This window comes from Dendropsophus ebraccatus, chromosome 11, assembly GCF_027789765.1.
Source record: "Dendropsophus ebraccatus isolate aDenEbr1 chromosome 11, aDenEbr1.pat, whole genome shotgun sequence".
NCBI lineage: Eukaryota > Metazoa > Chordata > Amphibia > Anura > Hylidae > Dendropsophus > Dendropsophus ebraccatus.
The window spans coordinates 61505702-61528135 of record NC_091464.1 but is presented as its reverse complement, the minus strand read 5'-3'; the positions used below and the strand labels follow the sequence as shown (position 1 = coordinate 61528135).

At 43.4% G+C, this 22434-nt stretch overlaps 1 protein-coding gene across 1 annotated transcript in view; it reads left to right on the top strand.

Annotated features, from left to right (window-relative positions):
- Positions 1-22434, top strand: part of SIM2 (SIM bHLH transcription factor 2) — a 41384-nt gene that overhangs the window by 4900 nt on the left and 14050 nt on the right. The gene's annotated exons all lie outside the window — the stretch shown is intronic.

The window sequence follows — 22434 nt, the reverse complement described above, 5'->3', positions numbered from 1 at the left end:
CTTTTTTGTCTGTCTTGGTTAAAAATAATTGGGCAAGTATGATTTGTGCTGCGGAATCTGTTGGCGCTATGCAAATAAATATTATTGTTATTATTATTTGCACATACATTTTGCAATCTTTTAAAAGATTTTGTGCAAAATTTGCGAGCGTAGTGCAAAAGATCATTTTTTTTGCAGCAATTTAACTGACTTCAATGCAATTGCATTGAAGTCAATGGGAAGACGGACTTCCTATGCGCACAATGCACGGACGTTTTTGCCGCGGACGTCAAAATAATGAACATGAACATTATTTTCGGACGTTTTTTGCAAATAGTGGACGTTTTGTATTAGTTGTTTACACACAGTCCTTTTATTGTCACTGTTCTTTCTCCGTTTTTGCTATTAAATTCAATGGATTTTTCAATTAAGCCACAACCAAAGGGTAATTAGTAACCCCAAACTAAGATAATGTGCAAACACCCCTCATTGCACTAAGGGGATGCCAGGCTTCGAAAAACGTCCGTTATTTTGAGTCATTTTAAACGGAGCTGAAAAGAACGTTGTGTGAACATAGCCTTTTAGTGAAAACGCCAGTAAATTTCCCAGATTGTTTATAAAGGAATCTATGGGCCATTATACTGTCCAAATGGTGACGTTCACTCCGCAATGTCCTCCAGTCAGCTCTGATGGGTGCGTTACCATAATTCGAGAAAATGCGAAATAATGCGCCATTCTTGCCATGAGTAAAAAAAAGCTCTAAATCCAGAATTTTACTGCAGGTTAGAGATGAGCGAACTGGGTTCGGGTTCGAGTCCATCCGAACCCGATCGTTCGGCATTTGATTAGCGGTGGCTGCTGAACCTGGATAAAGCTCTAAGGTTGTCTGGAAAACATGGATACAGCCAATGACTATATCCATGATTTCCACATAGCCTTAGGGCTTTATCCAACTTCAGCAGCCACCGCTAATCAAATGCCGAAAGTTCGGGTTCGGATCGACTCGAGCATGCTCGAGGTTCGCTAATCTCTACTGCAGGTTCCTGTACGGCAAATTTATAGGTGCCTTTTCTATGACTGATCTGCTTCATGTATCTTAGGACATAAATGTACACTGTAAATGCACTGTGAATGCCGCCTTAACAGCTAGATCATTGGAACAGTGGCCGTAAATCTGTGTGTGAACATGCCCTTACCCTGCAGAAATAACCGATGAATGGGCTTCTTTATATGAGTATATTTCAGGCCTATATGTTTTATGGGCATCTGTTGTCCAAACATTGACTTTAATTTTATAACTATTTTTTTAACTTTTCCTTCTTTATATATAAAGAAACAGTTGAATCCAAACAACAAACATGAAACCTGTAATCTTTAAAATATAATATTTTAATGTATGAGATATCAAAAGAAGCAAACAGTAATAAGATAATGTCCCTTCAGGTGCAGAGGGAAGCTCAGATCCCAGCCCCAGTCACCTCCAGACACCCACACATGGGAGAGAACAAACCACAGACAGCAGCACTGCCCAATGTGTGGCCCACAGCCTGTTATACCCCACAGTAGGGCTGAGTCCTGTCTAGTCTACAGCTCCAGCTGTATACTGGAATAGATTGTGCTTATATATAATAGAAGGTTGCATATAGGCTTTGCATAGAGACCACATATTTCTGCAGAAACTGACCCCAACTAATGCGAAATGCAGAAGACATCAGGAGGATTTTCTCCCTTTTCTGCTAGCAAAGTATGTAGGAAAGCACAGCAGGGCACACAGTTCTATCTGGTGTCCCCACTGACATGCCGGAAGCCATGAATTATCCCACTGAGAACAATGCGATCGCTTCTGGCAATGGGATCAGTTCCCCTGATCGCCAAGTGACAAAAGGCGAGAGCGGTATTCAATCCGATGAATAGTAATAGAATGGGTTACCTTTATATCTCTTCCCCTTTTTTTTCTTTTTTTTTTAATTTTTAGTTGTTTTTGTTCCTCTAAAAAAAAAAGTAGCTGTGATTAGATGATGATGGTTAGGATTATTATTATTATTATTATTATTATTATTATTATTATTATTATTATTATTATTACCATTTATTATTATTACCATTTATTATTATTATTATTATTATTATTATTAGTAGTAGTAGTAGTAGTAGTAGTAGTAGTAGTAGTAGTAGTAGTAGTAGTAGTAATAATAATAGTGGAAGTATTAGTAATCACATACATTGTTTTTTAGGGTATGTTCACACATGTTGGAGTTTCATTGCATTAACGCAAAGAGGGATGGGAATTATATGGTAAATTACTGCAATAAAGTAAAGCAGTAGCACAATGAAACCACCAATTACTGCAATAAATGACGCTTTCATATTGCATTTCCATTGCATTACTGCAGGTGTGACACAAGATGTGTGACACATTATTTCTATTATTATTATTAGTAGCAGCAGCAGCAATCATAAAAATTATATAATATATATATATATATATGTAGTAAATGGGTAAATGGCTATGTTCACACACAGTATTTCTCTCAGTATTTTGGACAGTATTTTTTCAACCAAAACCAGGTAAGACTGCACATCTTTCCATTATAGTTTTTCTTTGTCCGTTCCACTCCTGATTTTGACTACAAAAACTGCCCAAAATATTATGTGTGAACATAGCCAATAAATAGTAATATGAAGATATAATAATAATAATAATAATAATAATAATAATAATAATAATAATAATAATAATAATAATAATAATGTAATATATGATGATTATTCAAATACGTATATATAGTATAAAAATATATAATAATAGTAATAATTATGAATATTATTTATAGGTATAAAATAGGTATAATTTTGAATATTATTTATAAAGGTATAAAAAAAAAACACCACCTTACATAATAATTTATTATGTAAGGTGGTGTTTGTTTGTTTGTTTTCTATACCTATTTTTGTATTCTTGTATGATGATGATTGAAATATGTACACTATGTGGTTTTGTTTTCATTCCTTATTGATACTATGTTGTATGATGATGATGATGGGTAATATATGAGGATTTTATCATCACTATAGTTACAGATAGTAGTGTAGTGTTACCGATTACTAAATGATACAATTTCTTCTCCTAGGAATAATAAATAGGTGGTTAGTCTGAGTGACCTGGGAGATAGTGGTAGGAATACTGGATGTACTGTAGCCTCTCCCTTGTGTCCTAGCTGCTCCCTATCATTTATCCCCCACATGGGGACTAATCCCGGCGCAGGTCCCATAGTCCCGACCATCGCTTCATCTACCTGATGTAATTATCCCGCTGATCGGGAGCAATGAGTGCGATCTGCTGCCTCTCCCTGCCCGATAGGCGCTGCCTGGTATTACAGCTCATTACTGGCTCATAGCCTCCCTGTATATTATTACATGTAAGACCCCCGGACACCGGCCCCACAATACCGGACACCGGCCCCACAATACCGGACACCGGCCCCACAATACCGGACACCGGCCCCACAATACCGGACACCGGCAACACAATACAGGACACCGGCCACACAATACCGGACACCGGCCACACAATACCGGACACCGGCCCCACAATACCGGACACCGGCCCCACAATACCGGACACCGGCCCTGCACCTTGTAGTGACCGAGAGGAAAACCTCTGTGATATGATGGATGACAGTAACATCACTGATCAGCACAGGGAACGTGCACCAATAGTAACACAATCATTGTAACTGACATCATAAGAAGATCCAATAGTAGTAATAATATTACACATTATGCACACTGCTAATCCCTGTGTGTGTGTGTGTATATATATATATATATATATATATATATATATATATATATATATATATATACGAATAGGTATTTTGTTAATAGAAGAGAGAGAGATGAAAGATAGATATTAGATATATAGTTATAAGATAGATAGAAGATAGATAGGATATAGATAGGTAGATAGATAGATAGATAGATAGATAGATAGGAGATAGATAGATAGGAGATAGATAAATAAATAAATAAATATGAGATAGGCAAAAGTTTGTGATTTATTCCATTAGAAAAAAAAAAAAAAACAGCACAGCAACTGCGGGTACGTGCAACGTTTCAAAGGCTTCTGCCTCCATCCTCAGGCATGAAACGTTGCACATACCCGCACTTGCGGTGCTGTTTTTTTTTTTTTTTTATCTATCTGCTCGCTCTATCTATCTATCTATCTATCTATCTATCTATCTATCTATCTATCTATCTATTTATCTCCTATCTATCTATCATCTATCTATCTATCTATCTATCTATCTATCTCCTATCTATCTATCTATCTATCTATCTATCTATCAATCTGCTATCTATCTGCTCTATCTATCTATCTCCTATCTATCTCCTATCTATCTATCTATCTATCTATCTATCTATCTCCTATCTATCTATCTATCTATCTATCTATCTATTTATCTATCATTATCTCTCATATCTATAAATCCATATATCAGGTTATACTGCGTGGGTGCTATGGATATTCCCCCTGTAATTAACCCCATCACTGCCATACACCCAGTATACTCCTGGTTGTGCAGACAGGTTTTCCTATCCTGTCGTGTCGTTGTCTAGTTGTTGTAGAACTACAAGCACCATCATATCCTGCTGCACAATCACTATTACACTATAGACACGGGCCGAAGGAACAAACAGGACTATTGCGTTTGTTCCCAAGAGCTTACACTTAAGAAATCCCAGGTCTAGACTCTCTGCTAGACATATAGATGGATCCATAGAAATAGCTGACAATGTAACTCTGCAGAAATAGCCGCAGAGCTTTCCCTCACTGTAGTGGATCTGATCCCTGTGTAAGTCCCGGGTGTCTGCTTATAGGTCGGGATCAGTCACAGAATGCCGCATGTGGACGCACCATTTGCTTATATATGCGAGCATAATAATTGTTTGATAATTGTAGACATGACAATGCATGCTGGGTGTGATAACATGGTACTTGTAGTTCTCCACTTTTGCATGGTGTTTTGCACTTTTGTATGGCGTTGATGGGGTTAATCGCTATGAAGCTATGTATAGCATCAGCACTGTGTAATTTGTGACCTATATGGGGGCAGTGGTCTTGTCACTCCTGGGTGATTGACATGTTATGGCGACTTCTGTATGTGGTGGAATCTGCAGGCTGTTCTGGGCGCTCAGATGATCTCATATGTTCTCATAGGGTTCTGTTCACATGGGGCAGCATTGCCACAGAAACTCATGTGACTGAGCATAATAATAGGCTTGTTTCTGCAGCACAGATAAAGATTTATGCAGGCTCCATGCAAATTTCTGCAACAAACCTGCAATTTATTATACTGATTTGTTGACTTCATGTAGCGCCCATTTATTTTTCTATTATGTGTCTGATTGCACTTAGTGGACTAGTGGACTGTTTTAGTCAATGTTAGGGACTTGTATGAGCAGTCATTGAGTTCGTATACAGATCAATGTAGTACATATGTACTGTGTTGATCTATTACATCAGTGCTCTATTGGTACATCCTGCTTTAGGCAAGCTCTATCAGTAGGAAGTCATGGCATCCATGGAGGCCTGGTTGCTGTGGCAACCGATCGGCACCCTTCAATCCATCCACTGCTCCATCAATCCTATATATCTATCGGGTTTTATTGTTGCTGTCAGAATTGACAGCAATGTTTGCATGGTTCAAATAGCTTCGAGCATCACTCTGACCATCTCCCAGCTCTGGGAGGGCCCAATTGTCGTGAAGCCCCGCCCAGGTGACACTGTCCACCCATGAAATAAAGTAATATTAGAGCAGAAAGAAGACACAGACAATGTTATACAGGTATATACCACACATACAGCATCTAAGCTTATGGATGGTGTGGAGAACTGCAAATAGAGTGACAGTATTACCTTAAAGTCTACACAGCAAAAGAATTACACAGCATACAAGGTGATTTTTCGGCCTTTTTCAGGTTTTGTTAAAAAAAAAACATGGAGGGAGATTTATCAAACATGGTGTAAAGTGAAAATGGCTCAGTTACCCCTAGCAACCAATCAGACTCCACCTTTCATTTTCCAAAGAGTCTGATAGGAATGAAAGGTGGAATCTGATTGGTTGCTAGGGGCAACGGAGCCAGTTTCACTTTACACCATGTTTTATAAATCTCCCCCATGGTGTGCTCTGGGTAGGGCTTATTTTTCCCTATTTTTCTCATAGGCTTTTTTATGGAGCTAGAAAAATGTTATGTGTGACCACAACTCCATTCCGACTGGGACCCTGTTTTTAAGCTTGTGGGTGGTGTTGTCCGGCCCCCCATAATCATACATTTATCTGTATTAAGTGTTAATAGTCATACAACCTCATTGAGGGGGTTCTATGGTCAATCACTGGCCTCAGCGGTCATCTGCAACTCATCCCCCCCCCGCACCACCTTCTCCCAAATAAAAGAAAACAACTCGTGACCTGGTGACCTAGTAAGGCACTCTCTGCACTCTAATGGTGACCTGGTGAGCTAATATGGCACTCACTGCACTCTAATGGTGACCTAGTGACTTAATATAGCACTTGCTGCACTCTAAGGGTATGTACACACTTCGGAAAATCCGTCATGGAATTCGCTGATCGCACCTGCCGCAGTTCGCATCCTGTCATAGACTCCATTCTATGCAGGGGCGGATTCCGTCGTCAGTCCAAAGAATGAACATGTACATTCTTTGGATGGATGGACAACATTCTTTGGATGGACAGACACCCATGCATAGAATTGAGTCTATGACATGGGCGGAGATGCGCGCACCCATTGCAGTCCGTGAGCAGGCGCTAGCAGCGGATTCCGCACCAGATTTTCTGTCCATTTTCCGAAGTGTGCACATACCCTAGTGGTGACCTTTTTTGACATTTTCCTTAGGGTGCAGTCACATTCTGTGCATGGAAGATGTGCTATGGACTGGAATGCAAACTCCCGGCATCGTGATTCATTATGATGCCTGGATCTCCAAAGCAGTTTAAATCTTTTCTTTCTTGTACTGACACAGGTGACCTGATGTGGGACTCAGATAGCAATATCCTTGGTGATTTAACAAACCCTTCTTATCTGAGGTTGGTTGTCCTGGTATATTGATGAGACACTTTCTGCACTATAAGGCTATGATCACACAGCGTCAAAAAACAGAAAAGACAGACGTTTTTTCTATTTAAAAGGATGTCCTTTATTGCCTCATTTTAATGGATTTTAGTGCAAAATGACAGACGTCTGCACAGGCGTCTAAATAATGATCATGACAATTTTCGGACATCTTTTGCAAACAGCGGACGTTATTTTTTAGTTGATCACACACAGTTTATTTTTTACACAGTTTTTTTTCACAGTTTTTTACTATTAAATTTAATGGAAAAAACATTGTGGGAACCTAGCCTAATTGTGATTTTTAGGAGAACACATGCTCTGTTGGTAGTATAGTGATTTGATTCTGGTGTCTTGTGCTAAATTTTCCTTTATGTGTGATTCTGTGACTTGGTGAGCTCACATTTCAGCTCTTAGGCTATGTTCACACACCGTTAGAGACCGGCCGTTCCGTGACCCCGGCCGGGTCACGGAACGGCCGGTCTCTGCCCGGATCATCCAGACCGGTACTTAAGTGCTGGCCGGATGATCCGTCCGGCCGCGGAACTCTGATGCGGGCGCATCATCGTGCGCCCGCATCAGAGCTTCCCATAGCACACAGTGAAGCGAGTGGCCGGAGCCGCTCGCTTCACTGTGTGAACTGACAGGTCTTTCTGCGGACGGAATTCATTGAATTCCGGCCGCAGAAAACTGACCTGTCAGTTTTTTGCGGCCCCTCATGGGCTCCCGGCTGGAGCGTATACGATGTGTGTACGCTCCGGCCGGGATCCCATTCATCAATAGGCATTGTTCCACCCCGCAAAACTACGGCCGTAGTTCTGCGGCAAGAACTAGGGCCGTAGTTGTACATTGTGTGAACATAGCCTTAAACTGGTCAGGGTGGAAATGAAAGCTGATCTGTGACTGGTTGCTATGGGAAACTAAGGGTTCGTTTACACAGAGAGATTTATCTGACAGATTTTTGAAGCCAAAGCCAGAAATGGATTGTAAAAGAGGAGAAATGTCAGTCATTCCTTTATGAGCTGTTCACTGGTTATAGTCTGTTCCTGGCTTTGGCTTCACAAATCTGTCAGATAAATCTGTCCGTGTAAACGCACCATTAGACAGTTCTTTTTATAGACCATTGTCACTATCTCCCCCAATGGTCAGATAGAAGGCACTTTAATCCCTCAAGCAATGCTCTAATCCCCAGTCTATATAGTGCCTGTCTAACTCCTCAGTCTTTATAGCGGCACTCTAACCCCTAGGTCTTTATAGTAACATTCTAACCCCTCAGTCTATAAAGCAGCACACTAAACCCTAAGTCTATATAGCAGCACTCTAACCCCTTAGTCTATATAGTGACATTTTTATCCCTCAGTGTATATAATGGCACTCTAACCCCTCAGTCTATAAAGCAGCATTCTAACCCCTCAGTCTATATAATGTCACTCTAACCCCCAGTCTGTATAGTGGCACATTAACCTCAGAGTCTATATAGTGGCTCTCTAACCCCTCAGTCTTTAAAGCGGCACTCTAACCCCTCAGTCTTTAAAGCAGCACTCTAAACCCTCAGTTTATATAATGTCACTCTAACCCCCAGTCTGTATAGTGGCACTCTAAATCCTCAGTCTATATAGTGGCACTTTAACCCCTCAGTTTATATAGCAGCACTCTAACCCCACAGTCTATATACTGTAGTTGCACTTTAACACCTCAGTCTATGTAGTGGCACTCTAACCCCTCAGTCTATGTAGTGGCACTCTAACCCCTCAGTCTATGTAGTGGCACTCTAACCCCTCAGTCTATGTAGTGGCACTCTAACCTTTCAGTCTATGGAGTGGCACTCTAACCTCTCAGTCTATGTAGTGGCACTCTAACCCCTCAGTCTGTATAGCGGCCCTCTAACCCCACAGTCTATATAATTGCACTTTAACACCTCAGTCTATGTAGTGGCACTCTAACCCCTCAGTCTATGTAGTGGCACTCTAACCCCTCAGTCTATGTAGTGGCACTCTAACCTTTCAGTCTATGGAGTGGCACTCTAACCTCTCAGTCTATGTAGTGGCACTCTAACCCCTCAGTCTGTATAGCGGCCCTCTAACCCCACAGTCTATATAATTGCACTTTAACACCTCAGTCTATGTAGTGGCACTCTAATGGCCCTATTCCACGGAACGATTATCGTTAGTTTTCGGACGATATCGACCGCTACGGACGATAATCGTTCCGTGGAATAGAGTGCAACGATCAGCCGACATCGTTCATGTCGGCTGATCGTTGCAGTCGCTTGTTTTTCAACATGTTGAAAAACAAGCGACTGATATAGCAGCGATCTGCTGCCGTCGCTCCGTTGAATAGGAGCATCGGCAGCAGACGCTGCTGTATCCTATGGGCTGCCCGGACGATCAGCGATCCTCCGAGCAGCCCCCCCCGCAGCTCCCCGCCGCCCCTCCCGCACTCACCCGCTCGCTGCAGCCGCGTTGAATAGCGGCGGCAGCGAGCGGCGAACGAGGAGCAAACGAGCGCTAATAGCGCTCGTTTGCTCCTCTAAAACGACCCGTGGAATAGGGCCATAACCCCTCAGTCTGTTTAGCGGCATTTTAACCCCTCAGTCTATATATAGCAGCACTCTAACCCCTCACTCTATATAGCAGCACTCTAACCCCGCAGTCTATATAGCGACACTCTAACCCCTCAGTCTATATACCAGCACTTTAGTTGTTTACTATAATCTGTACTGGTTATCGTAGAGTGAGAACATATTCTGTAGCGTAGTACATAGACCATAGTCAGTCCCCAGCCTCACCTCCCATACATGAACACATCAGAATGTTTTGGAGGATGGGATGAACTTTACTCCCACATGGGGGGATGTGGCCCCCTCATCAGAATAAAACACGAGACCCCAGTGACCAATACTGAGCCAACTGTTTTTTCCAAGCAGATTTATGAAATTATAAGACTGGCCTAGCTGCCATAGCAACCAATCAGCTGTCAGTGTTCAAGAGCACTCTAAGTAATGAAAGCCGAGCCCTGATTGGTAGCAGCAGGCAACAAGGACTGCCTATTTTTAGACAGTTTCAAAAATTTCCCACGTACGTACCAGTCTATAGCGGTGAGAATGTGCCGTCATTTATGTCACTTCAGATGTCTATCATGTTTTGACCATTTTGTTATCTATAGTAAATGTTATATTGGTTTACATAAGATGTTTGTCTACGTCTTCATGTTACAGTATGTCACCAGCTGGTGCGTGGAACTGAACGGTGAATTATGCTGTAGATCCCTGTTCACACAACACGTCCCCCTTTCTCAGTCTTCATGATCTGTAATCCTTCACCTGAGCTGTCTTTGGAAGTTGATAACTTTTTTTTTTTTTACAAATACTTTGTAGGTTTTTCTGTTAAGTTAAAAACAGGGATGTGACATTGGCAAAAGGGGTGTGACTTCTGGGTAAAAGGGTGTGGTTTCTGGGTAAAGGGGCGTGGCTTCCAATGCCCCAAAGTTCTGGCGCAATTTAAGCCAAATAATACTTGGTCAAAACTAAGACTAGACGACCTAGAAAGAGTCACAATGAGAAATCTGGCTTAATCTTATACTGTCTAGTCTTTGGGGGCGATCTATCAAGCTCGGCCAATCACAGCTCATTTTTAATTTCTCGTATTTTTCTAAAAGCATTCTGATTGGTCGGTGTGGGCAACTAAGAGAATCTAACTGTAAGACAGCGCAACCAATATCCCTCTAAATTTTCAGTGTCTAAGAATTAGTTTAGTAAATCTGGGTCAGTGTGTTTTAGCACCTGAATTTTAAGGACCTTATTCCCATGTTCCCTGCATGGTCCGTAAATATGGACGATGCGCTACGGAACGGAGTTTGGAGCCCTGATATTGTTTATATGTTCCACGCTAGTGTACTGACTCAGCATAGGATGAACATTTATACAGTTTCTGATCTACCGGCAACTTAATGATACATGATGCCGGGAACACCAAACTCCATTCTGTAGCATATAGTCCATCGGACCGTGCATAGAACATGGGAATAAGCCCTGTTACAAGTCACATGTGATTCTTTGATCATGTGATTCAAGGATTTTTCATGAAGAGTGTGAAAAAATGTGACATGTTTCAATGTCTATTTTTAAGCTACAAAAAGAAAAAAAGAAAGATTGAGGTCGAAGGGTGAAAAAGTGGGTGAACAAAGCCATATATAGGTAGATCATGCTATGTGATCCGCCCCCCACCCCAGAAAAAGCATCACAGGTGAAAAAAATCTAAATAAAAACCTATTGTAGGTCTAGTCTTCTATGCTTCCCAGGTAATATTTTTAACTTTTACTTTTACTTTTACTATATTACTATATTACTATATTATTACTATATTACTATATTATATTTTACTATATATATTTATTTATTTAGTGATTTTGGAAAATAATGTAGAGTGTCTGATCCAGTACTGAGGGAAGAGGTAAAAATTTTATTGTTTGAATTTTTTTTAAAAGGCTAATTAAATTAAAAACAAAAAACAAAAACTTTTAATTTTTTAATATCTGAGTCACAATGAACACTGAATTATCCCCATCTATAATAGTCAAAATAGTTACCGTAATTTTATTATGACTTGGTATGAGATGATGAGATGCCTTAAGATCATACGGAATATTTATGTGACCATGAGATAGTATTAGCTGGGTTGAATAACTGGGTCACTCTAACCCCCCAGTCTGTATAGTGCCACTCTAACCTCAGAGTCTATATAGCAGCACTCTATGTGGGACTATACGTACAGTAGATCTGACAAAGTTTACATTAATTACTTTATGTTATAGTAGCATAAATAAGCATTATAAATAATAGTAATAGAATTCTATTTTTTACGGCTATTACTATTCACGGTATATGGCGAGATTCTCCAGTGAATTATGTGGTTTGATACTTGGCATTTTACGGTACGGCTTGTTGTGTGACTGTAGACGTCTCATTTTCTTAATCTACAAGTTTTGTAAAAAAAAAAGTTCCTGAAGTTTGTCCCCTACATCGCATTCCATTCCATGTCATTACTACAGTATACACATTGCATTACACACACAAACACACACACTTTATATTGCATGTGTGTGACCAAGTCTACGAAATTATATACATTTACCCTCCAGAGATTACCGCCCTCCCCCCCCCCAACCCTTTAACCTCCCCAAAAAATCCTTTGTTCATAGCAGGAAAAGAACATTCGCCTGGAATCTCCTAGGGAAAGTGATTAATCTCTTACTCCCATTAACCGCTATGGTGGAGATTAGTTGTGTGAACTTTATAAGGGCGACTGGAAGAATGTCTTCCCTGTGCAGAGATTACTGTAAATAGCCCTTTATGGACAGCACAGAGGAACAGATAATCTCTGCTAAACCAGCCAGACAGGGGATCTGAGATTGAAAACAATAAATGTACACACATTTATATTTTATATTTTATTACAGTCATCATATATCTACAAGAGGAGACATTCAACTAAAAGGGAAAAAATGAAAAATTATGAATTACCACCAAAGAAAATCCAACTAAAAATTAGCACATTGTTGATAAACCTTAAAAAAAAAGATCACCCTTCATGTATATACTATAGCTTCTAAAGACTAGCTTTTAGGACTATTGGATTTAGCAAGCCACAAAAGGATGGTCAAAAGAATAATAATAGTAAAGAATTAAAAAAAAAGTGTATATATATATATATATATATATATATATATATATATATATATATATATATATATATTTCTCCTTAGCTAGAATATTGCTTGGGCCTTGGTATATAATTATGTAGTGATAGTCCAATCCCAATAGAAATCACACAAAATGTATTGTTCACATCTTTCTCAATTTCTAAATACATTTTACATTCAGTATACAGTATAAAAAAATGTATATATCCTTTGTACTTTCCCACTACAGTCCTTCGGTACCATAGGCACAATGGTGGTAGAAGCAAAAACAAGCAAAATAAAAATTATTCTAGTTAGCAGGCCTTATATACTATAGGATTTATGCTATATTCATGCACAACATATATTGCCTTAAGGCCCAAAAAAATCTGGTTAAAATGTTACAAAGGTGGACATCAGACTTCTCTCCAGGTCAGGCTGCGACATATTTATTTACTGTTCTCTAAAATGTTCATTAATGTGGGGCAGAAACAACTCTATTTAATGTATGAGTTTGGTGTTTTCAAAACTTTAAATAAAAAAAAAAATCATCACTAGATTGCATTGATTTTAGAAGGGGTATAATAGGTGATATTCATACCAATCATTCATTTTGTTAACCTTAACCTAAATAGAAAAACAAAAATAAAAAAAAGCCATTTAAAGCAAAGAGCTATATAACCTAGCAGACAATCCAAATCTAATATAGCTTCAAAAACACGATTAAAAATAAAAATCTATGCTATTTAGATATATTGGTTAAAAACAGTGTCCCCCAGAAATGAAAGTGTAAACTCAAATTTTTACATATAATTAAATCTTTTGTCTTTTCTTGTACTTTGCTCTTAATTTTATGTAAAATGTAATCATAATTTTCTGTTGCACAGTAAACATAAATTTTGATGAATCTCTGATGCATGCCTAACAAACTGAAATTTACTCTGAACTTTTTTTTATACTATTTATTTAATTGTAAAATTAGGAACAAGATCTAAAACTAGGACTCACAACTTACAGCACGGAACATGTTTTCAAATGGAATTCTTATGTTTTAAATTTTTAACATAATTTTGATTTTTTTAATTTGTATACCTTTTTTTACACAGTAATTTTTAAATTTCACATGACATTTAATTATACTTTTTTAAATTTATTATCTTTCATTTATTTTTCTATGTATGTATTCATATATAAATATATACTTTTTTTTTCAGTTTTTGACAAAAAATTAATTATTTTTTCTTTCTAGTCTATGTATTTTTTCTAAGCCTGTTAAAATTAATAACATCCTTTTAGCTGAGTTGAAAGAATTCAGACCTAAGCTCTTTACCACAGGCAAACAGCTTTTTTACGATAATTTCTTCTGACCTGAAACACGTCATGAATTTGCCACTTAGCGTCCAATTTTCAAGTGGTTAATTTCGATATGTTTATATTAATGTTACAGTCCTTTAGTAAGCCTGTTATTAAACCCCGAGGAAGTATGCTGATGCTGCAAAGTTCTGCTTCTAAATTTCAGGCATCATTTTTACCTATTTCAGCTTGAACGTATTAAAATAACATTCTTTACATGTTGAAATTCTCTCCGAAATCCTTTGGCAAATATTCTCAATTTTTTTTATAAGTTGTAAAAAACTGAAACAGGACAATGAATGGTGCAGTTGTGTGTTTTCACAGTCCCATAGCCGAGTGTTGTCCTGTAAATGGGAGACCGACCTATGAATACTATGAATACTGTACATTCTGCTTTGTAGGATTAAGAGATCGTTCACAGTTATTGTATTTTTTTTGGTGTTTCATTTTTTACATTATTTTTCCGATGCTGTGAATTAAATGGACTGTGGATGCAGAGCATGACGTCAATCGACTTTATTTATTTATTTATTTTTATTCAGATAACTTTTAGTTTTTCATGACTATTATACAGCCATATTTTAGAATTTCTATTACAGTAATCATCTGCAGTCCTAATAAACCAGACTTTGATCATGATAGGATTCTACAGTAATCCAAACTAAGTTTGATACAAGGGTTTAAGTGTTGCAGTATGGATCCTAAAATTTGGTGTTAAAGGGCTTGTCCAGAAATATTTTTTACTGCCTAAACATGCTCAGGAAAGCTGTCTGAATACAAATACTCATACGGTACTCATCTGCCCCTGATCCACCACCTGTGCTGTTCTAGTGGTGCTGGTCCCATAGCTCTGGGCTTTCTTTTCTCTGGCTCAAAACATAGAAAGTGCCTACTCAGCCAATGACTGGCCCTGTGATGATCTGCATCTCCTAGTGATTGGCTGAGCAGACACATCCTATATGTCAGAATGAAGAACAGGAAGCTTTCAGCAGCAGGACCAGCATTGGTGGGGGATGAGCAGCAAGGGAGTATGTGCATTTTTTCTCTATTCAATATGGCCCTGTGAATTGGCTGCTGCCTGTATTTTTACATAATGCTATGTCTTCTAGATATGAAGACTTAGCAAAAACCCCTACAGTAGCAACCATACTCAAAAATACTGTACTAACTGCCCCTGGCTGCCATAGATCCTCAACACTTTATTGTTTATGTTGAGGTTTGATTATGACATTATGTCACTTGATCACGGCCACCAATCACTGTGTTATTGTATCTACAGTGATGTGATGTCATATCTATAAGGTTTGGGGATTTCCTTTGATAGGTGTTGATGATAGGGGATCCCATTGCTCTTATTGGTACAGTAAACTGGCACTTAGCACTCCTAATGGCCAATGGTTTATTGAATTCAGTGGGTGCACCGCATTTTCTTTCTAGAAATGTATGACCAACTGTGTGTTACAAGTTGGAGGGGTGTACCCAAACAGATCAGCACTGCCAGATCTGATTGGATAGAGCCAGATACTGTAGGGACCCCCCCTCCCCAATTGGTAACACCCAGTTGGTTATTCGGTCATACATTTCTATTCAAAATAACAGAGAAAGGGCACATCACTGAGCTATAAAAAAAAGATGTTCCAGAATTGTTATTTTGCGGGCGAGTGTTTGGTTACAAAAAAAGACAGGTCAGGAGTGGAGAAAGGCCCGCTATAAGACTTTTAATAAATCAATTCTCTTGTGATGTTACGTTGAGCATAAAGGTTATGAGAGATAAAAACTGGGAACTCATTACTTGAACAAGAATGAATGCCAATGGGAATACTTATATTAGACCACATTATGGTTACAGTAGGGTAGATTGTTTAATTACTTTTTTGACTTTGGAAAACTTTTCCCTACCAATTTACCACCACCAATATCCTTTATTCTACTGTTCTACTGTCGCAATTATCCACGCTTATATGGAATGCTTAAAGGGAATCTATCCTTTGTTTTATAGCTATATCCAGAGGCATTGGGAAGGTTTGTGGGTTTGTCCTGCCCACTGGCCTTAATGGCCCTCTCCCTATATTCAAACAGGGAGAAATCTATTAATGAAGGCTGGTGGGGTGGGATAAGCTGCCAGAGACCACCCCAATGACCTGTAAATTAGGCAACATGAAAGAGATGACAGGCTCCCATTTACCCAAACAATAAAAGGCTGCTTACCTTGAGAAGCAGCATGTCACCTGGCTACGAGTTGTGATATGAAATGCCACACACAATATGCAGACAGATGTGGTACTATATAGAGGAAAGGGTGAGGCAGGGGCACAACTATAGGGGTACAGAAGTTGTGATTACTCCTGGGCCATGGCATCTGATAGCGTTGTCTCTATATTTTTAGAGGGTTTTAGCCACTATGGACACTTATCCCCTATCCACCGATAAGTGTCTGGTTGTAGGTGGGGATGTTCAACCGCTGGGATTCCCGAAGCCCCAATGAGTGGAGCGGTAGAGTGCTATGATGAGAAGTGGAAGCCCATCGCACCATAATAAAACCTACCACCATAGTGGGTATTCCTGTACAATACATGCTGTTATGTCAATATGATGTCGACAACAGTTTACAAACGATGGGAAGTTCCAATATAGGAAAAATAATAATTGGAAGAAATGGATGTGACCATTGTGACCATCTACATGGAGTAACAATTCTTCTAGGAATAATGGAGCTGTATACGGCTTTGTCACCCTGCTGCTGTAAGCGGCTAATAGGCAGCCCTGGAAGGCGCGGGGAAGCTTCATGGGGGGTTCTATGAGACGAGGAGCAATAATGAGGAAAGAATTGGCCACCCTTTGCGTAAAACAAACTATTTATAAACAGACTATACCTCCTGCTACAAAGTGATCCTAAGTCTGTGGATAAGGGGAAGGGGGTCTGTAATTCCCCTTTATGTTGTATATTGTTTATAATCCACTTCTGCCATGTCTGGCTCCTCTTACGTTATTTAATGCTACAGTTGGTGTAATATCTGGGCCCGGCGTTGGTACGGAGGTAAGCCCATAGAGGACTGTGCTCACATTACCTTACCAGCACATGACATTCCCTCCCATTGTTCTGGATCTTGTTACATAAAGGTGTTCCTGTGAGCAGTAGAAATTTGCTGACATGTAAGGAGGTATTAAAAGGCTAATCTGAGTAAGAGAGAGCAAAACACGTCTTGGCTCTTTAACAGCAGCGGGGGAGAGGAAATCTAAAACACAACCCCCTGGGAGGCAGTAGCCCCTTAACCCTAGGTTGACTGGATGGATGGGATGCAAATGAGGCATAGCTGTAGCATTAACCCTTTAAATTGTGAATGGGAATGTTAGTTAGAACAGGATTTATGCTTTTAGCTTTAGCCCTATATTGTGGAGGAATCCTGCTTTACACTGTAGTGAGAGGAAACTGTGGTTGAAGGACTACATCTTCGTGTAACCATGCTGGAGGGCAATGAGACCTTATGGTTTTTAGGTCTAACAGCATGCCCTATTTCAGTGTATAGGATGCTGGATGCAGTCCATCAGCTATTCCCATCCATGATGCCTTAACCAGGCCCTCACCTACCATGTGCTATTAAAATACTGGTGTAGAGGAGCTTTTAGTGCAATTTTTACATCTGCCCCACCTATGGCCCTGTTCAATTGCCTAGTAAATCTATAGAATAAGTCATCATAGACCCAATATTCAGAATGGGACTTCTCCATTGCTGGATGACCTGAGGCTTTTTCAATCCTTTCTTAACCACCACCAGCAGGATATAGAGAGATATCACCTTGGGCTGGTACTAACCTTTTTGCTCATGATATGTAGCCTGCGGCAAGGAGGTTGGGCCACACGTTGTTAGGGTCCATGGACCCCTTAGTAGTCATGAGAACTACCTCAGTGGAGAAACCTAATACAGTGTTGTGTTTGTGGAGAGCTAAACCGTTATGGGGAACATATGACATTTCTTTGGGACCCTGAAATAGTAGATTGTAGAAGAGCTTAGCTTCTCATTTATATAGGTTGTCTGGTTTAGAAAATTCACTCGTACACTCTACTAGGGAATTCTTAGTTATTTTGGTTCAGAATCCTTATATCTTAACCATAGAGAAGAAAGGTAACCACCCTGGAGAAAGGTAACACACCCTGGAGAAAGGTTACACACCCTGGAGGACCAGTCCTCTCTTGCATTACACAGAAAATCCTTTGATCTGAATGGGCATTGTGTAATCCCTTATCTCACCTGTGGTGGTGCTGTAGGGAAATACAAATTCTTACTGTCAGGGTTTCCTAACAGATTATGTTGATCCCTGATGGTCTTATCCTCAGTGACCATACTGTTTCATGGGATCCTGCCAACTTGAACAAAGCACTCAGTTTAGGGGCAACAAGTATCAGCTAACCGTGTCTTTAGGTCCAACACCAAAATCATCAGCCGCTGACCGTGCATTGCTACATGTAATAGCGACGCGTGGCTGACGGCTAACAAGTGTGTAAATGTATACATTACCTCACCACGCTCCTAGTCTTCTCCTGCACTCTGTAGCTTCAAAGTAGTCTCTGAGCTAACAGGCCACTCAGCCAAACACTGGCCGCGGAGATCCTGCTCTTTATTTCATATGCTAATGAGCAGGCCTGTATTTAGAGTTCATGCTGCCCTAGGCACTTTGCACGCAGAGGCGCCCCCCCTCACCCCCCCGCGCCGTTACTGTACATGCATGGTATATACCCTGGCACTTGGGTGCCGCTCTGCTTGATGCCCGCTGTTCTCATCAAACAGACGTGATGGAGGAAGGAAGGAGGCCGGGGGACTGGTTCTGTCCAGTGTTGGACTGGGGTACCTGGAGCCACCAATATACAACCAGTGAGACACGACATGCTGACCCCGCTCCTTTCCTGAATTCATCTGTATCTGTGACAAATCTCAGAACACCCTCCATTTATACAGCTCTCAGGGTATGCTGGGAGTTGTAGTCTCTGAGAGGACAACCCTGTAATAAATCACTGTGTGCAGAGGCTCCTGGTGGCTGCAATCTGTGGGTGACAACCATCAGCCCTGACGGTCCAGCAAAACATCTGTCTACAGCGGCAGTTATCATAGGATTGTACTACTTTACTACAACTCCCAGCATATCCTGAGGGCTGCAGACTGTCAGTACATGCTGGGAGTTGTAGTGCCTGCAGCTGTTGTAGTTGGATCCTAGGTGCATTATACACTGGATGCTTTGTGGCACATAAGAATACATAGATCTGTGGGAGCTCAGTGCAGGGAAGTGACCCCAGAACATCACTAATAGGGGACAGAACAAAAACATCTCCCCCTATATCTTATTAGTGATGTTCTGGGGTCACTTCCCTGCACTGAGCCCCCACAGATCTATGTATTCTTATATGCCACAAAGCATCCAGTGTATGATGCACCTAGGACCCAACTACAGCAGCTGCAGGCACTACAACTCCCAGCATATCCTGAGGGCTGCAGACTGTTCTGGGAGTTGTAGTGCCTACAGCTGTTGTAGTTGGGTCCTGGAGGCGTTGCGGGAGATCAGAATACATAGATCTGTGGGGGCTCAGTGCAGGGAAGTGACCCCAGAACAGCACTAATAGGGGATAGGGGGAGATGTTTTTGTTCTATCCCCTATTAGTGATGTTCTGCGGTCACTTCCCTGCACTGAGCTCCCACAGATCTCTGTATTCTTATATGCCACAAAGAATACAGTGTATAATGCACCTAGGACCCAACTACAACAGCTGTAGGCACTACAACTCCCAGCAAGTACTGACAGTCTGCAGCCCTCAGGATCTGCTGGGAGTTGTAGTGCCTGCAGCTCTTGTAGTTGGGTCCTAGTTAAAAAGTTTGCACTAGTGTACTGTAGTGACCGCAGGGCTGTGTCAGTACACTACCGCAAACAATAAACTGACCCTTATAGACCCCAATGGTACACAGGCTCTGCACACTATAGAAGTGATTACAGTGCAGTTACTAATGACTCACAGGTGACGTCTTCTCCGATTGCCGTCGCTAACTTTTTGCTTTCTTCTCCATCTGGCGCAGCATCATGAAGACTTCTCCGACCACAACTTGTCTGCAGGGGCAGCTGGGGGTGACTGGGAAAGGGGGGCAGCTGGGGGTGACTGGGAAAGGGAGGCAGCTGGGGCGACAGGGGGACTGGGGAAGGGGGGCAGCTGGGGGTGACAGGGCAAGGGAGGCAGCTGGGGGGGACTGAGGAAGGGAGGCAACTGGGGGTGACTGGGGAAGGGAGGCAGCTGGGGGAAAGGGAGAGCAGCTGGGGGAAAGGGAGAGCAGCTGGGGGAAAGGGAGAGCAGCTGGGGGAAAGGAAGAGCAGCTGGGGGGCAGGGGACCAGCAGGGAGGGGCAGCTAGGGTGGCAGGGGAGAAGCTGGGGTTCAGGGGGGGCTGGGGCTCAGGGGGAGAGGCTGGGGGTCAGGGGGAGCGGTAGGGGGGCAGGGAAGAAGCTGGGATTCAGGGGGAGAGGCTGGGGGTCAGAGGGAGAAGCTGTGGGTCAGGGGGAGGGGCTGGGAGGCTGGGGAGCAGCTGAGAATGCAGGGGAGAGAGGCTGGGGGCAGGGGAGAGGCTGAGAATGCAGGGGGGAGAGGTTGGGGACCAGGGGAGAGAGGCTGGGGTCAGGGAAGAGGCTGAGAATGCAGGGGGGAGAGGCTGGGGACCAGGGGAGAGGCTGAGGGTTAGGGGGAGAGTCTGGGGGGGGGGGCAGGGGAAAGGCTGGGGGGCAGGGGAGAGGCTGGGGGGGCAGGGGAGAGGCTGGGGGGGGCAGGGGAGAGGCTGGGGGGGGCAGGGGAGAGGCTGGGGGGGGCAGGGGAGAGGCTGGGGGGCAGGGGAGAGGCTGAGGGTTAGGTGGAGAGGCTAAGGGGTTAGGTGGAGAGGCTAAGGGGTTAGGTGGAGAGGCTGGGGGGGCAGGGGAGAGGCTGGGGGGCAGGGGAGAGGCTGAGGGTTAGGGGGAGAGGCTGGGGGGCAGTGGGAGAGGCTGAGGTTTGAGGGGAGAGGCTGATGGTTAGGTGGAGAGGCTGGGGGGAGCAGGGGAGAGGCTGGGGGGCAGGGGAGAGGCTGAGGGGCAGGTGAGAGGCTGGGGGGCAGGTGAGAGGCTGAGGGGCAGGTAAGAGGCTGGGGGGCAGGTGAGAGGCTGGGGGGCAGGTGAGAGGCTGGGGGGCAGGTGAGAGGCTGGGGGGCAGGTGAGAGGCTGAGGGGCAGGGGAGAGGCTGGGGGGGCAGGGGAGAGGCTGAGAATGCAGGGGGGAGAGGTTGGGGACCAGGGGAGAGAGGCTGGGGTCAGGGAAGAGGCTGAGAATGCAGGGGGGAGAGGCTGGGGACCAGGGGAGAGGCTGGGGACCAGGGAAGAGGCTGAGGGTTAGGGGGAGAGTCTGGGGGGGGGGGGGCAGGGGAAAGGCTGGGGGCAGGTGAGAGGCTGGGGGGCAGGTGAGAGGCTGAGGGGCAGGGGAGAGGCTGGGGGGGCAGGGGAGAGGCTGAGAATGCAGGAAGGAGAGGTTGGGGACCAGGGGAGAGAGGCTGGGGTCAGGGAAGAGGCTGAGAATGCAGGGGGGAGAGGCTGGGGACCAGGGGAGAGGCTGGGGACCAGGGAAGAGGCTGAGGGTTAGGGGGAGAGTCTGGGGGGGGGGCAGGGGAAAGGCTGGGGGCAGGAGAGAGGCTGGGGGGGCAGGGGAGAGGCTGAGGGTTAGGTGGAGAGGCTAAGGGGTTAGGTGGAGAGGCTGGGGGGGGCAGGGGAGAGGCTGGGGGGCAGGGGAGAGGCTGAGGGTTAGGGGGAGAGGCTGGGGGGCAGTGGGAGAGGCTGAGGTTTGGGGGGAGAGGCTGATGGTTAGGTGGAGAGGCTGGGGGGAGCAGGGGAGAGGCTGGGGGGCAGGGGAGAGGCTGAGGGGCAGGTGAGAGGCTGGGGGGCAGGTGAGAGGCTGGGGGGCAGGTGAGAGGCTGGGAGGCAGGTGAGAGGCTGGGGGGCAGGTGAGAGGCTGGGGGGCAGGTGAGAGGCTGGGGGGAGGTGAGAGGCTGGGGGGCAGGTGAGAGGCTGAGGGGCAGGTGAGAGGCTGGGGGGCAGGTGAGAGGCTGGGGGCAGGTGAGAGGCTGGGGGGAGGTGAGAGGCTGGGGGGGCAGGTGAGAGGCTGGGGGGGCAGGGGAGAGGCTGGGGGGCAGGTGAGAGGCTGGGGGGCAGGTGAGAGGCTGAGGGGAAGGTGAGAGGCTGGGGGGCAGGTGAGAGGCTGAGGGGCAGGTGAGAGGCTGAGGGGGCAGGGGAGAGGCT